Consider the following 16,472-nt stretch of genomic DNA (forward strand, 5'->3'; position numbering starts at 1 on the left):
TTTGCAAAGTATACTTTCTGAGTTAAACATGAGCTCTGGGGTCAGAAAGAGATATCCTAGTCTTTAGAGCAGAGGGAGAAAGAAATTAGGTAGGAAGGGGAGGAAAGCAGTTCATTTTACAAGCTTGCTTTTCACACCGTTACACTCCTAAAAAATCAGGAAATGGTCCTGTGCCTCTACAGCTAGAGATGGAAGAGGAATCTTTACAGAAGGAACTAATGGGTTCTCCAGGAAGGAGGTAGAAAACCATTTCAGAATAAGCTGTCTTTATAGGCCCAGTTGTGTCTAGAACCTTTATGATGCACAAAATATGCTTTTCATATTAACATTTGTAGTCTTCTCATCCTAGGACCTTTCTGTTCAGGCATAAACTATCAAGACCCTTTGTGAACTAAGATATCACACTGGAACCTCAGGTAACACACTTCAGTTTACTATCCTTTCTTGGTTCATGGAAGTTTTGTTGTTGGTTTTCGTATTTGTACTTAACAGCTTCTTTCTACTTTAGTGGGAAAAAATTCAGTGGCTTTGGTGTTTCACTGGCTCATAAATCCAAAGGTACATTTTGTCTTTTGGTGTCCTGCAATTCACTTCTTTATCACCAACTCCAAGGATTTGTTCACATTCTTCCTCTGAGCTAGAATCTTTAGACAGTTACTTAAAAATTTCAAATGTCTTAACAATAATTAAAAAGGCCTAAGGTTTTTAAACTAACTCTAGACACATACCATCTAAGAAACAATCTAGGTTTTTAAGCTAACTCTAGACAAACACCATGTAAGAAACAATCAGGATATGCAACTTTTTAAAACACAGATAATTGAGGGCATGATATCAAATTCCTGCCAGATTTTTTTTTCCTTATTGACATCATCTGCTCCTCTTACTCTGGCTTTCTGTTTTACAGAAAATTGCTCATACTTCTTGTTTCTCTCATTAAACAACTCTAGGGATAAAATTTCCACCGTCTGGCCCAGGCCCTGTTGGTTGTCTTTGGTAAGAGCTAAGCCACCCAAACAGATCTGCAATGGTCATGTGGATGTGGACGTGGCTGTGTTAAAATGGCACTGAACAGAGGTTGAGCATGAGGGTCCTTGATGTCTTATTTAAATAAGAAATTTTTTGTGATAATAGTATTTGTTTAAGGAGGATCTATTCAGTAATGACTTTATTTAAAATGATCTAAATGTATATGTCATACTGTCTAGCAATGTGGATCTACTGATTTTGTCTCTAGCCCACGCTATGCCAGATTAATTTGAATAGATTTGAGAAATACCTCCGCCTTTTGCCATTCTGCATGTACCTCTCACTTACTGGCATGGGGGTAATTTAATTTTTTTAAAAGCTCAGTAAAATAATCTATATTAAGTGTTCCATTCACCCCATGGCTTTATTGATATGCTTTGAGAAACAGCAACATAAAGTTTATAAATTGAAAATGATAGAGTATAATTATCTGATAGTGTGTTCCCCTGCTCTTAGAGTACAAAGAGGATGTGGGAGGGATAAAGAGGCAGCTAGGAGGTGAAATAACCTGTTGAACCTGTTAGTGGTTAGGGAAAAAAGTGTTCTTTCACACATGAATAGGTAGGTAGGTTGAGAAGGAACAAAAAGGAATGAAGGGTGTATTAAGGTATGAAGGCTGAGTGATTGATGACAGACGCTGAAACGTGAGTCCATGTTTGATGGCCCTAATAGAACAGTGTGCACCCGCCTGCTGCTCATCATAGACGCATAGCAGGATTTCCTATGACATTCTTACCATACTGGGGACATCCAAAACAAGCATGCTAACTGATCCCAACACAGAAGCCATTCTGGGGGTTGGGGGGGTGTCATTTTTTTGTGAAGACAGTTTCACTATAGCAAGCTTACTAAATCGGGAAAGGTATCTATATTATATCCCATCATCTATTTTTGCTTAACCTCAATTTCTCCATTTGAAAGAAGATTTAGCATACAAATACTTTAGCTATGCAAAATTTCTATGAGGCCAACAATCAGATACTTTCCCTTCTTCAGTCATGGGACAAAACTTGCAGTCTTAGTTTTACAACATCCCAGAAGCCCTTTCATACTCTCAAGGCCTACCAGAGCTTCTCCAAATTTTATTCTAGTTCTTTAAAAAAGAGAACAATGGTAAGAGAGGTGCTAGTGGGTTTGCATTTATATATATATAAACTACAAAAGTCTACTAGTCTTTGAGTACCCAAGTGAAACAATGGGACAAATGGTGCCCAGGCAAATTTATTCCATAGAAAGCTAGCTTCTGGGAAAAGCACACAGGGAAAATAAAGGAAGGAAGAACAAAATTCTGACTCATCTTCTATTATTCCAGCAGGGTGGTCACCTATAACAGGATGTAGTCCCAAAAAAGATACAACATAAGTTGAATTTGATTTTCCTAGAGAAACAATTGAATAAGGGAATTACACTGTTGAATAAAACCTTAATTGAAACTTTTTGTTAAAACAATCACATTTACCATAGTGAATCAATTATACATGCACAGTTAAGAGCTTACAACATGAATATCAAGTAAAGGGGCAATAAGGTAATTCATTACATACAACTGTGTATACTATGATATATCATATTCATATCCTTCTTAATTATAATTCTTGACTTATTTACAACAGCAATAATCAAAGCTGTAGGTAGAGCTATGAAAAATCATAAAATCCAGAAAATTCTGGGGAGATTACTGTAGGACATTTTTGAGAATTCTGGAGGGGAGATTCAGAAGTGCTTGATGACTTATTGATAAAGTCAACAGGGAAATCAACTTGGCTACATAATCTCATTATAAGAATCCTCATGGCAAACATGACTATTAAAAATCAAATAATTGATTATTTGGCTGCTTCTGAAACAGAAAGTGTTTGCTTTTTGTTTTAGCAGCCATTTTACCTATATTAGCGATAGTGCTATGAACCATTTTCCTAACATTGAAGAATGTTCCTATAAGAAGCTTCTGGCAAGCTCTCATTCACACTAATCTGACCATATTTTGTCTCTCTCTCTCTCTAATGTATTTCTTCACATTATCCAAGAGTCTTAGTTTGGCCAGCACTACAGCAGTAAATTTCAAAATTCCAAACCAGAATTTGATCCCATATCCAGAAAATTTGCGTTCTTTCTGTGTTACCCTCTTAGGGTAGGCATTGCTAATTCTCTAATCCTTCACTTAGACAATACCGGTCCTGCCTTCCTAAGATCAGTTGGGGTATGGCTCAAGAACAGTTCTCTCTTTATGAACAATAGTTTGACAGGGCCTCTGAGGATGCTAGGAATTATCTCTAGGGGCATTGTGGGGTACATGGACACGAGGGAGTGGGGTGGAGAGGGTTAGTAGGGGGAAATCACCCATCAGTGCTGCTTTTTTTTTTTTTAATAGTGATGGGGGTCTCCCCATGCTGCTCAGGCTTGTCTCAAACTCTTGAGCTCAGGCAATCCTCCCGCCTTGGCCTCCCAAGGTGCTGGGACCAAGCACTGCTCTTTATCATGGCGGATGTCCCTGAGAGGACCGAACCGCCTCTACGTCCTCAGAAATGAATGTGGCTCACTGACTGCTAGCCAAACAAATTCCAGTTTTTGTTGCTCCTGTGGTAGGTTTCCTTTTTGCTTTTCCCAAATGGGAAGGTATAAGGGATATATCCACAAAAAGGAATCATGGCATTTCCACATGAATTAGTTTGGAGTCTGTAATAGCCTTCACTCAACAATTACACCTGAACATGGTGTTGAGAACGTGGTCAAACTGATTTGAGTGGAGATGCTTTTGTCGTCTTTGGAAAAAATATGACTGAAGAAGAAGATATTAAGATACTAAAATATTTATGCCGATGTCAGTGATATTTCTTTATTATTTTTGAGATGGAGTCTGGTTCTGTCGCCCAGGTTAGAGTGCAGTGGCATGAACATGGCTTACTGAAGCCTTGACCTCCTGAGCTCAAATGATTCTTGTACTTCAACTTCCTGAGTAGCTGGGACTACAGACATGTGCCATCATGCCCTTTTAATTTTTAAAATTATTTGTGGAGATGAGGTCTCCCTATGTTGCCCAGGCTGGTCTCAAACTCCTGGGCTCAAGTGATCCTCCCACCTTGGCCTCCCAAAGTGCTGGGATTACAGGCATGAGCCACTACACTCAGCCAGTTGATGTTTCTTTAAGATAAAAATAATATTAATAAAATTCCCCAAAACTGACAAACTAGAAAATGTGAATTCATATTGGTTGGTTTTGAAAGCAGGTAGTTAGTTTCAAGGTTTAGTTCAAATTTAGCAATCACTAAAATACATGTAATCACAGAAAGGCAGAAAAGGGAGAAAATTTAGCCAGATTTCTTCTGTGTAAAGGGTAAACCTGAAAGGAGAGCTGCTCTTTGAACAAACAGCCCTCCATATACCCACAGGGTGCCCAGAAGGAGGCTAAGAGGCTGGTTTCACCTGGGGCTGACCTACTTGAGTGACAGCCAGCTCCTCTGGCCGCAGCTAGGAGGAAAATGTGAGGAACCTTGGCAGAAAATATACGGCAGGGTGAGCTTTGAGGTTCTGAATTTACTTCCAGATGCAGGAAGCGATGAGGTACCCTAAACCCTGGCAGCCTGGTCTATAAACCGACATGAAGTTTGAAGAAAAATTGGTCTGTTTTATCAAAGACTCCAAATATACGGAAGTAGCAAACATTCACCCCCTCTTCATTCCCTTAAACTCGATCCACCAAGTCTAGCTTCCGCAGTGCATCATAGAGACATTTTAATAGATTCATTTTTTTCCTCTCTCTCCAAGAGATATTTCAACACTTGCTACGTGCCAGGCTCTGTACTGAGCACTATGGAGGCTGCAAAGGCGAGTGAGACACACTGTTATCCCTAACATGTTAGAGCCTAATGGGGAGAGATAAGTACAGAAGATGGAAACACGAGTGCCTAAAAGTAATATAAATAAAACTCTGCAGGGTGTAAAGGACAGAAAAGTGACACTGGCAGGAGGAACAGGACAAGCTTTACAGGGGAGATGGAGAGGGCTTCTGGGATGGGCTGTGAAAGATGTGTTGGTTGACAGGTTCCAGTGGACTGAGGCCACCAAGGGCACAGCACAATTGGAGGAACAGAGGCAGGGAATGGAGCTAGCAATTGCAGAGGGAAAGGAGAAAACAGGCAACTTGCAAATTACATTTTGCCATACAGCAAGGAAAGGTAGCATTTCAATGATCAGGGACCTGAATGTTTCAAATGACGGGGAAGAAGCCTGTTGAATTTATTTTTAGAGGAGGAAATAATTTACAAAATAAACAGACACCAAATTTCAATTCTAATCACTGTTAAGGCAACTAGACATTCCTCCACTCTAAACCTTTTCTGCTCATCTCAAATATCAAGATGCACCTTCATGTGTTCCCTCATTTTCAGAAACTCAGACATATTCATGTGTGGGAGCCTCCCTCTAAAGCTAGTCGAAAATTCAATTTCATTCAAAATAGTCTTACTATATGATTCTACTACCTGCTCAAAATTTGCCAGTTATTAGACAAAAGTAATCAAAACAAGTTCAGGAATATAGACTTAAACAGAATCCTGGGTATTCAAATTGCGGTTTTATTAAATGTTTATCAGTGACTCCTGGCAGTAAAGGAAATGTGCCTAAGAAGCATTCAGTTGCAAACTGAAACAGGGAGGTGGCTAAATACCGCATTGAAATAATTTCCCAAATCTTTTAACTGCACTGTCATGCTATTAAAAAAAAAAAAAGGCCCTGTGAGAAAACTTTCGTGTCTAAAAAAAATGCAGAAACTGTTAGAAAATAGATTGGCTAATTTCTAAATGAAACCATTACAACTGAACTCACTTAAAAATCTGACCAGCACTATTTCTTACAAGGTCACAAAAGAAATGCTGGAAAAATATCGGAATGTTTCTCCTTCAAAGAAATCAATTGGTATTGACAAGTTTACAAGGCCTGGGCTAGTATTATTAATATCATTATATAGCTAGAGAAACAGCCTTTTAAAAATCTACAGGCCTTACTTACACATGATCCAATATTCAGAGGTTTCAAAATCCCCACAAGATGGAATGGATGTTGTTTTTATCCAGATGTTTAGCATCTAGAGGACAACTACGCCGAATTTCTATTATTTTGATCACATCTGTACAGCTACCTCATCCTATTATTTCTGCAAATCTTTTGTCTTTACAAACAAGTTACCAACAGCAACAACAAAAACTCACAACCCTCAGGGCACAGAATGAAAGCCTCCTTATCGCTAGTCAATTATTACAGAACAACATGCCCACAAGCTTCCTTCCTGAAAAGCTAATGAATTCTAACTTTAATATATTAGCATTGCTTAACGTGTATGATAACTATTTGCATGGCATGTCTAAGGTGCCAAGAACTCACAAAAATCATGAAAAGAAATAGTCTGGCCAGATGGCTTTGCTCTGTGGGTATTTCTGTTTGTATTAAGGATCCTAAGGGCAGTAGGAGGTCAAGCTATCTCAGAATTTGGGGTAAAAAGTATAGAAAAGGAGGTGCAAGACAATTCATGCTATAATGTGCACACAGAGAGGAGACCAGAGAGACCTTTCAACTGGAGATGATTTGACCTTATGTGACCAAAATCTGTGCAAGAAGAAGGCACTTTACAATGAGTGCAATGAGTGTTTCCTGTAGTCAATCTTTTTTTTTTTTTTTTAGAGACAGGGTCTTATTCTGTCACCCAGGCTGGAGTACGGTGCAGTGGTGTCATTATAGCTCACTGCAGCCTCAAATTCCTGGGGGCTCCAGTGATCTTCCCACCTCAGCTTTTCTAGTAGTTAGGACTACAAGCACGTGCCACGGTGCCCAGCTAATTTTTTTACTTTTATTTTTTGCAGAGGTAGCGGTCTCGCTATGTTGCTCAGGCTGGTTTGGAACTCCTAGTTTCAAGCAATCTTCCTGTGATGGCCTCCCAAAGTGCTGGGATTACAGGGGCAAGCAACTGCACCTGGCCCACAGTCTGTCTGTTTGAACTGCCTGTAACATTCTTTCTCATAATAGTTTTTAAAGGTTAAGAATACAACTTTGTTTCAGTTCATTTAAATTTATTTCTGATGGCGAATCCAAATTCTATGACTGTCATTTATTTTTATGTGTATGCTGTGTGTTGCTCAATTGAAAGAAAATATTTATTGATCAGAAGCAACCATGTATATGGGTAGGGACAGGGGAAAGTTATATTAAATAGCCACAGGGAATAAACCCTGGATTTGGCTGGGGTTTGCTAAAAAAAGAAACTTTGATCAATATATTGGATTGCTCCCTCTTGAAAGACTTCTGCAGCCTCTCAAAAGGAAGTGCAACTCTGGAAATCTACTTCAGGAATTTATCCTCCACAAATACTAACAATACAGATAAAGGTTTATGCTACAAGATGTTCATTACGTCACTACTTATAAGAGCAACAAATTGGAACCAACTTATAAGTTAATGCTTCATCCATACATTGGAATATTTTGCAGCCATTAATAGTATCTTAAAATAATAGTTAATGACATTGTAATGTGTTTATAAGATGAAATAAGAATCATTTACAAAACTGTATAATACACACATACACACATATATCATGATCAATTATGATTAAAATATGCACAGAAAATGACTGGAAAATATGCACAGAGGGTGATTATCTTTGAAGTCTGGGATTATGGATGATTTTTTTTTCTTTTTTGAAATGGGTCTTGCTCTGTTGCCCAGGCTAGAGTGCAGTGGCTTTAACATGGCTCACTGCAGCCTTGACCTGCTGGGCTCAAGTGCTCCTCCTCCTGCCTCGGCCTCCCGAGTAGCTGGGACCACAGATGTGTGCCACACGCCTGGAAAATTTTATTTTTTGTAGAGGCACTGTCTCATTATATTGCCTAGGCTGGTCTTGAACTCCTGGGCTCAAGTGATCTTCCTGTCTCAGCTTCCCAATGTGCTGGGATTACAGATGTGTGCCATCGTACCCAGCCAGATTATGGATGATTTTTAAATAACTTCTAGTAATTTTTAATCTTAAACACAAATGGAACCTAAAAATCTCAAATAATACTTTTTTTTGGAGACAGTGCAACACAGCCAATAGAAAATAAATTTTAAAAACCAGCAAATCCTGGATTGAATTCATTAGATCTCTTACTAGAAATGTGATCTTGGCAACTCTGAACCTCTCTGAACTTCTCTATATAGAGTCCAGTATAATGGACATTATTTACTCCAATCTCCCAGCCCTTCAACTAAGGCTTTACCCCTCTGTGATGTCCAACAGGTCACTGTCTTCACAGGAACAGTCCAAAGGGTGATCCCTATGGAGAGGCTTTGCAAATAGGATGGGAAATCCCTAGAATTCCAATTTTAATATAATTAATACGAGTAAAGAAAAACACTAAAATCATTTCATCAGGGACTACTGATTCTAATATCTGATAAGGGACATTATATCCCCAACACATCTGCCTTCCAACAACTAAAAATGATAACACCCAAACTTCTCAAGGGTTAACGTTATGATCATACTCGTATGCAATTTGAAAACACACAAATTGGCACAACCTTTCTGAAAGCAATGCAGTAATGTGTATCAAGAGGAATGTTCATACTGTTTGTATTAGCAATTCCAATTCTAGAACTATATCCTAAAAAAATTATTAGAGTTGGGGACAAAAATATGTCTAAGGATATGCTGCAGCATACTTCATAGGTTGGAAGAAAAGTTAATGTTCTATAGTGGAAATATAGGTAAAAATTATTTAAAATCCCATTTCTTAACTTTTTTTTGAGTAAGAAAGGCATAAACTTTGAATTAATGGCATACTAAATATTATATTCAGTATGGTCGCAATCATCTTATATGTGTATAAACACACACACACACACACACACACACAAAAGATAAGGAAACAAGACCAAAATGTTAATAGTTGATAATGGGAGAATATAATTTTCTTTTTTATGCTTTTCTGTATTTTGCAAATTTCTTAAAATGCCATATATTATCTTCATAAATAGAGACTTAAACTCATCTGTCATCTGAAACAATAAAAAACTAAGGTGAACACAAGAGTTGACTGGGTTATGACAACCCAAATGAATGGAATTGTCCAAAGTTCTGTTCTTCTTCCTATTCTTTTTTTGCAGTGCTTATCTCTTAATCTTTTTCCTGCTTTGGTTTCCGTTTTTTCATCTATTTCAACGTACCCAAGATGGTGTTATTCTTGATGCAATGTAAAACATTTTTAATGGGGCGTTTTATGATTTTCAAGGGAAAGCTGCATGATATGACATCTCTAAACATAACACGTGTCCTGGTAGAGTAGAAAATACTGGGCTTTGGAGTCCAACAGACTGGGATCTGAACTTTTGCTCAGTTTCATCTTCTTTAAAAGAGCTAACAATTCCAGTGGTGCAGATTTATAATAACAAATGCAACTAAGGTAATGCATATGAAAATACCTATCAAAATGCTTGATTTTTAATAATTCTCTTTCTTTCCATCTAAAAAATTTAAACACTAAAATATTAGACTACACAAAATTAAAATGCTCTAAAAAGCATTTATAACAAATTATGTTATAAGATAGTACAAGTACATTTATATTTAATGGGTTCGTAAGGCAGAACCTGTAACCAACTAATACTACTGTGAATGAAAATGCTCACCTTACACTGAACCCCATGCGCTCTGTGAGGGGGAAAAGAGTATTATTCATTACTAGAAAAATCACACATTTTTGGAATCACTCCAAAAGTTCAGGTTAGTACAGCTAAAAGCTAGATGTATAAAAATTGCCAAGGATTTTATGAACTCCCCCATGTGTGAGTATGTGGTTTTGATCACTGTCATCATTTTAGTATAAACAAGATTATTATTAGATCACTAGACAAATATTTTTAAGAATAAAGAAATCATAATATTTGATATAAAAGGAGGATTGAAAACTTAGCAATATCTTTCTCACTGGATAAGGCACCAAAAAGTTGTCCGCCAACAACCTTGTCCCTTTCCCTGGAGTAAACCACTATTAGTTTCTATCCTTCCACATACAATCCAATTTGTACATGCATCCCCTCTCCGATGCAGCATTCCATACACATTTCTTAGCACTCTCCTTTGCTGAATTAATATAACAATATAACTCAACGCTCAGTCCATGAATTCATGGAGATAGACCTATCTTTTTATTTTTAAAGAGTTCCTAAGGTACAGTACTCACTTGGTGGGTGTTTCAGTTATTACCAGTCTCTTATTGTAATCAATGTTGCAATCAATACTTTATGTACAGTTTTGTTCATATGTCCAAAGCAAGTATGCACAGCTTACAGGTAAAATTTACATATGTACTAATATAGGGACAAAATTTAAACATTAATGTTTTTGTGTTATAAAGTTTATTACACACATTTAAATTTTATATATATATAAAACGAAAATGTCCTCTGAAGAGGTTGAACCAATTTACAGTCCTTTAACAGCATAAGAGAATGTCTGTTTTCCACATACTTACCAATATTGTGTTAAGACACCTTTTGATCTGTTAATAGAATAGATGAAAATATCATTCAAGTTTTAACCAGTATTGCTCTCATGCTACATGAAACAGATGTCTTTTAAATGTTTTCCTTTTCTCTCTGTTTATATCCTTTTCTCGTCTTTCTATTGGATTGTTGGTCTTTCTCTTACTCACTTTTAAAAATAATTTATATGTTAGATAATTTAGCCCCGTCACGTATGTTTACACTTTTTCTTCTATCTTTTGTCTTTTGACTTTACTCATGGTGTTTTTTCCATGCATACATTTTGGAAACTTTCCTTTCATGGCTGCTGGTTTTTGGGCATTATTTAGAAAGCCCTTCTTTACTCCAACATCATAAAAATTTATCCTGTATTTTCTTGTGCTATTTTATGGCTTAACATCATATTTTTGGTTCCAGCTGAAATTTATCTTGATGCAAGAAATATTTTTTCCAGACTCTCCCAATATACTTGACTGACTAACCCTTTTTGCTCCTCTAATATAAAATGCCACTGTTACCATAGATTAAAATACTGTATGTATTTGGGTCTCTTTCATATTCTCTCAATTTTTGAAACATGATGGGATAGCAGCAGCACTGATAGGGGAATTAAAATCAATGTGGAAATCGAGCAAAGTAAAATAAGCTCCCTGGCACTAAGTGACATCAGACATTAAACTAAGAGTAGGTGAGAACAATGAGAGAGTTTGGGTATTGTTCTGTATCCTGTCTGTGGTGTTGGTTACAAGAATGTTATTAACATTCACAGAGCTGTACATTAAAGAGTGAATTTTATTGAATGTAAAATTTTAAAATTAAGAAAAAGAACAGTAACATAGTCCAGGCATCACTAATGAAAAAAAAAAGTTCCGTGAATGGAAGCCACTAACTCCTTTTTTTCATTCTTTCTTAAAATCTACTGCTTCTTCTCTGACAGAGGAAACACAGTCCTTATGTCTCCCCTCAAACTTTCTGCTCTCTTCCTTTACCTGCTAATAAGACGCACTCTCTGGAACAGAAACCAATTCATACTGAAGTACAAACAACTACTAACATCTTCCTCTATATTTCTGCCATTGGGTTTTCACTGAAAAAAAAAAAAAGGAGCTTTGGGTTAAAGCAAAGATCCTCATGTTACAGCCAAGCCTATGAGCTCTAGGTTGAAGGTGAATTGGATGGAAATTAGGACTCTGGCACCCTGGTTAAGTGACCTTGAGAAAGTTACCTTATCTCTCTATGCTTTGTCTTTCTCAATCTGGGTAACAAGAGAATTTATTTCATAGCATTATTCTGAGGACAAAGTGCGATAATACATATATAAAAACGATAATACATATATAAAAACATTTTGTCAAGTGGGCCGGGCACAGTGGCTAACACCTGTAATCCCAGCACTTTGGGAGGCTGAGGAAGCCAGGAGTTTGAGACTAGCCTGGCCAACATGACGAAACCCTGTCTTTACTAAAAATACAAAAATCAGCTGGGTGTGGTGGTGGGCACCTGTCATCCCAGATACTCAGGAGGCTGAGGCATGAGAATCACTTGAACCAGAAAGATGGAGGTTGCAGTGAGCTGAGATTGCACCACTGCACTCCAGCCTGGGTGACAGAGACTCTGTTGCAGAAAAACAAACAAACAAACAAACAAACAATTTGTAAAATGCCTGACACATCCGTAAAAGCAAAATACTTGGGCTGGGTGCAGTAGCTCATTCCTGTAATCCCAGCACTTTGGGAGGCCGAGGTGGGAGGATCATAAGGTCAGGAGTTCCAGACCAGCCTGGCCAATATGGTGAAACTCTGTCTCTACTAAAAAATATAAAAATTAGACAGGTATGGTGGCGGGCACCTGTAGTCCCATCTACTCGGGAGGCTGAGGCAGGAGAATCGCTTGAATCCGCGAGGTGGAGGTTACAGTGAGTTGAGACAGTGCCACTGCACTCCAGCCTGGGTGACAGAGTGAGACTCCGTCTCAAAAAAAAAAAAAAAAAAAAAAGGCAAAATACTTTGTTGTTGTTAATTTCAGACAGTAGCAGACAGCTGTGGTTCCCCCAGAACCAGAAATCTAGTCACATTGTTTGTAATTTGTTCAGTGACAGTATGAGGTAGTAGAAAGAGCATGGAAAGGCCTGCGTTTGAGTCTCTACCAAACTAACCTGGGAATGTAACCTCCATCTTCCAATCTCAGTTTCTTTGCCTATGAAATCCTGACCTCATAGGAGGGTTGAGAAGATGGGATGAGATAATATATATGTAAAAAGAGCTTTGCTAACCAAAAAGCATTCAACACATGTTAATTATTATATGAGAAATTTTAAATCCCAGTCACAGATTATTGTTATGTTCTTGGCTAATGAATTCATATTCATTTGTATAATAAATATATACAAGATTCATCAAAGATATAAAAATAAATAATAAAGGTAACTTATTATATGCTTCTATTTTAATAGAATTCTAGTTGAAAAAAATCCAAAGTTCATAGTGAAGAAGGCATGGAGAAACATGTTGATAGGTCTTTTATGCATTTTTAAATTGAGTTTTTGTGTTCCTAATTAATTAAAAAAAGAAAATATGCATGTTTTATCTTCCATCATAATTCAAAAGTGTTTCTTCTCTTTCTATTATATTTCTAGATTATGATGCCAATCTTCATTTTTTTCTGGAAAAGTTCATTTTTATAGTATGTTGATTCCAATCTACAATATAAAAATTGGAACTTAAAAGTACAATTAACAGAAAGAATTGTATATTTTGAATTACCACAGCACAAACAGACCCAGACATAATGAAAGATTTCCTCCATGCCTGAGCTGTTCTCAGGACTCTTAGTCTATTCATTAATTGTATTACATGTTCAAAAAGGAGCCCCTTCTCAATTTAATGAGATGATGCACACAGAAAAACCCAGTCACCTGCAAACAGCTGCAATAGGCAGCAGGTTATTATGACTAGTCCAGCAATAAGATGTCTAATAGGCATCTCAAACATAATTTGGTCAAACCGAACTTCTGATCTCTACCCCTCACCCAGAGATGCCCCTCCTGTGGTCTTCCCATCTCAGCTGCTGGCAACTCTATCCCAGTTGCTCAGGTCATAAACCTAGGCATCATCACCAATTCTTCTCAACCCATATCTAATGTGTCAGCAAGTCTTGTCAGCTCTACCTTTCAAATATACCCGGAACCCACTTACTTCTCATCACCCCTATTGCTCCCACGTTGGTGCGGGTCATTAGCAACTCTTGCCTGGATGATTGCAATAGTGCCCCTCCCCATCAACCCTGCCTGTTTTAGTTTTCTCCATTGTACTTACTGGTCCTTAACTCACTAATTTACTTATACTTTAATTATTGTTTATCCCCTTCCACTAAAATGTAAGCTCCACCAGGGCAGGGGATTTTTGCCTGTTTTGTTCACTTTTATATCCCTTGTACCTAGAATACTGGCTGGCATGTAGAAGATGCTCATTTTATTTATTGGAAAAACCCAGTTTTTTAACTCTCTGTTTTAATTCTTTAATTCTTGCTCCTGGCAATCTATTTTCAACAAAACCTTCGGGATGTATCTATTAAAATCTAGGTGGTATTACCTCTCTGCCCCATCTCACTCAGGGTAAATGCTAAAGTCCTTACAAGACTGTAAGAACCGGTGTGATTTACATCCCCGAGGCCCCAAATGCATCCTCACTCCACTCTGACCTCACCCCCTGCTTTCATTCCCTGATCTCACACATTGGTCTGCCTTTCTACTGGCTGGTCCTTCTGCTTGGAAACCTCTCCTCCTACAGCATCCTGGCTCATGCTCTCATCTTTGTCCAGGCTTTGTTCAAATTTGCCCTTCTCAAATAGCCCTCCTCTGATCACCCTGCTTAGAGCTGCATCCCTCCTCTCTCGGCTTGATTTCCCTATGTAGCACTTACATATCACCGTCTTATATCCTACCTACCTTTCATACTCACTGTTTCGTTTACTGTCTTTCTTCCCTCTCTAGAATCAAAGTTCCATAAGGTCAGGGATTCCCTGCTGAACCCTACCACCTAGAAGAATGCTTGGCACATAGCTGATGCTCAATAAACATTTATTGAATAAATAAAAGAAGTGGTCTTTTTTCAGTAGGTATCAAAACCCACACAGGTCGTTAATCTGTGGGAATGGAGCACATTGGTTGTGAAATGCTCTTACAGGTTATGCTTCCATTTGTCATAGTATCCTAAAGAGACCTGGCATAGTCTATCAATCTTTCTCCAAACAAATCAACAGTATAAAAATTCTTCTTGCTCCACTCCCATTTCCCTGTTTCTTAGGGCACTGGTAAGGATTATTCCCATTAAAATGTATTTATTTCATAGGAATTTTTTTCCCCCAGATCTGCCTTCCCCGTTTTCCTGGCCACAGCTGCAAAGTTTAGTATTAGTGCCAGAGGCAACTGATTAGTGAAAAAATACATACTCTGCTCCAGGCTGGCATCCATTTGTATTTCATTATAAGAGGATATTAAAAATGATGCCTTGGACTTTTAACTGTCTACAGCACAGCACATCTGTTACCCCATTTGTTCTGATAATCTGACTACCAGAGTGAGTAGAGCAGTTAGTGTTATTTCCATTAACACATAAGGGAGTTGAGACCTAGAAAAGTTGATAATACAGAAGGCATTTGGCATGTTTTCCTACTTTTATTTTTATTGTATATATATTTTTTGAAACAGGGTCTCACTCTGTCACCCAGGCTTGAGTGCAGTGGTGTGATCTTGGTTCACTGCAGCCTCGACCTCCCGGGCTCAAGCAATTTTCCTGCCTCAGCCTCCCAAGTAGCTGAAACTACAGGTGCACGCCACCACGCCCAACTAATTTTTGTATTTTTTGTAGAGATGGGGTTTCACCATGTTGTCCAGGCTGGTCTCGAACGCCTGAGCTCCAGCAATCTGCCCCTCCTAGGCTTCCCAAAGTGTTGGGTCTGCAGGCATGAGCCACCAAGCCCAGTCCCTATATTTACTTTTAGAATTGTATTGTATGGCAAGTCATCTCAAACTCCTAAATAGAAAAGGCTGTCTTACGTCACACAGTATACATTTTTGAGAACAGCCTCCATTTCAGACATCAAACTGTTGGGATGCTGAGCACATGTACTGAATACCCTGTCATGATGTTCCTTCTTGCTAAAGTTGAGCTCTGATAAACTGACAAGATAAACAGAATCCGCTCAACCTGTGTTTTTAATTTCTAAGAAAGTACCTGATTTCTGAAACTATAGTTTTGCCCTACATTTTTATCTAGTGGTAATCCAATTTTAGGCCACCAAGCTGGTTTCAGAAGAAAAGTTCTATATTCTCTTAAGACACCAGGATGTTATCCCTACTAAACAGCTTAGAAGTCAACTCCTCTAAAATATGTTTACCTGGAGGCCCACACTAGACCAAACTCCCTCCCATGTCTTCTTGTGGCACCTACACACAACTTTATGCCAGTGTCATCCTGTATAAACTGCCTGTTTACGTGTCCCTCAACAGATGCCCATTTCTTGAGAGTAGGGATCCATCATCTCTGAATCCCACGCGCTAATACAGCCGTGCTGCATCATAGGTGCTGGATAGGTGCAGGCTGAATAAATAAATGAAAAAAGGCAGTCGTCAAAGATGAATGCTAAGGGAGGGGGAAGCTACTTCACTCCTGATATTTATTCCCTTCCATCTACTCTTGTCTTCTCTCCACCCTCTCACCTATTACTCTCTAGGTTGTAGAGCTTCGAAGGAAAAACTGGACATGACTAGTCCCCACCACCCCACCCCGTCTCTTCCTCTTCGGGGACAGGTGCTGGTGGGAAGCACACTGCCACCCACACCTTCATGCCATCAGCTTTATAGGCTAGGGCGGATCACACGTAAGAAGGGCTGCTGTGGTCTAGCCCTGCCAGTGACCAGGTAGCTATGA

General features: G+C 38.4%; 1 protein-coding gene across 7 annotated transcripts in view; it reads right to left on the minus strand.

The window, feature by feature from the left end:
- The window catches only part of LOC105495162 (nuclear factor I A), a 382,111-nt gene that overhangs the window by 35,596 nt on the left and 330,043 nt on the right, over positions 1–16,472 (minus strand). The window lies entirely within an intron of this gene.

This window comes from Macaca nemestrina, chromosome 1 (assembly GCF_043159975.1).
Source record: "Macaca nemestrina isolate mMacNem1 chromosome 1, mMacNem.hap1, whole genome shotgun sequence".
Classification (NCBI taxonomy): Eukaryota; Metazoa; Chordata; class Mammalia; order Primates; family Cercopithecidae; genus Macaca; species Macaca nemestrina.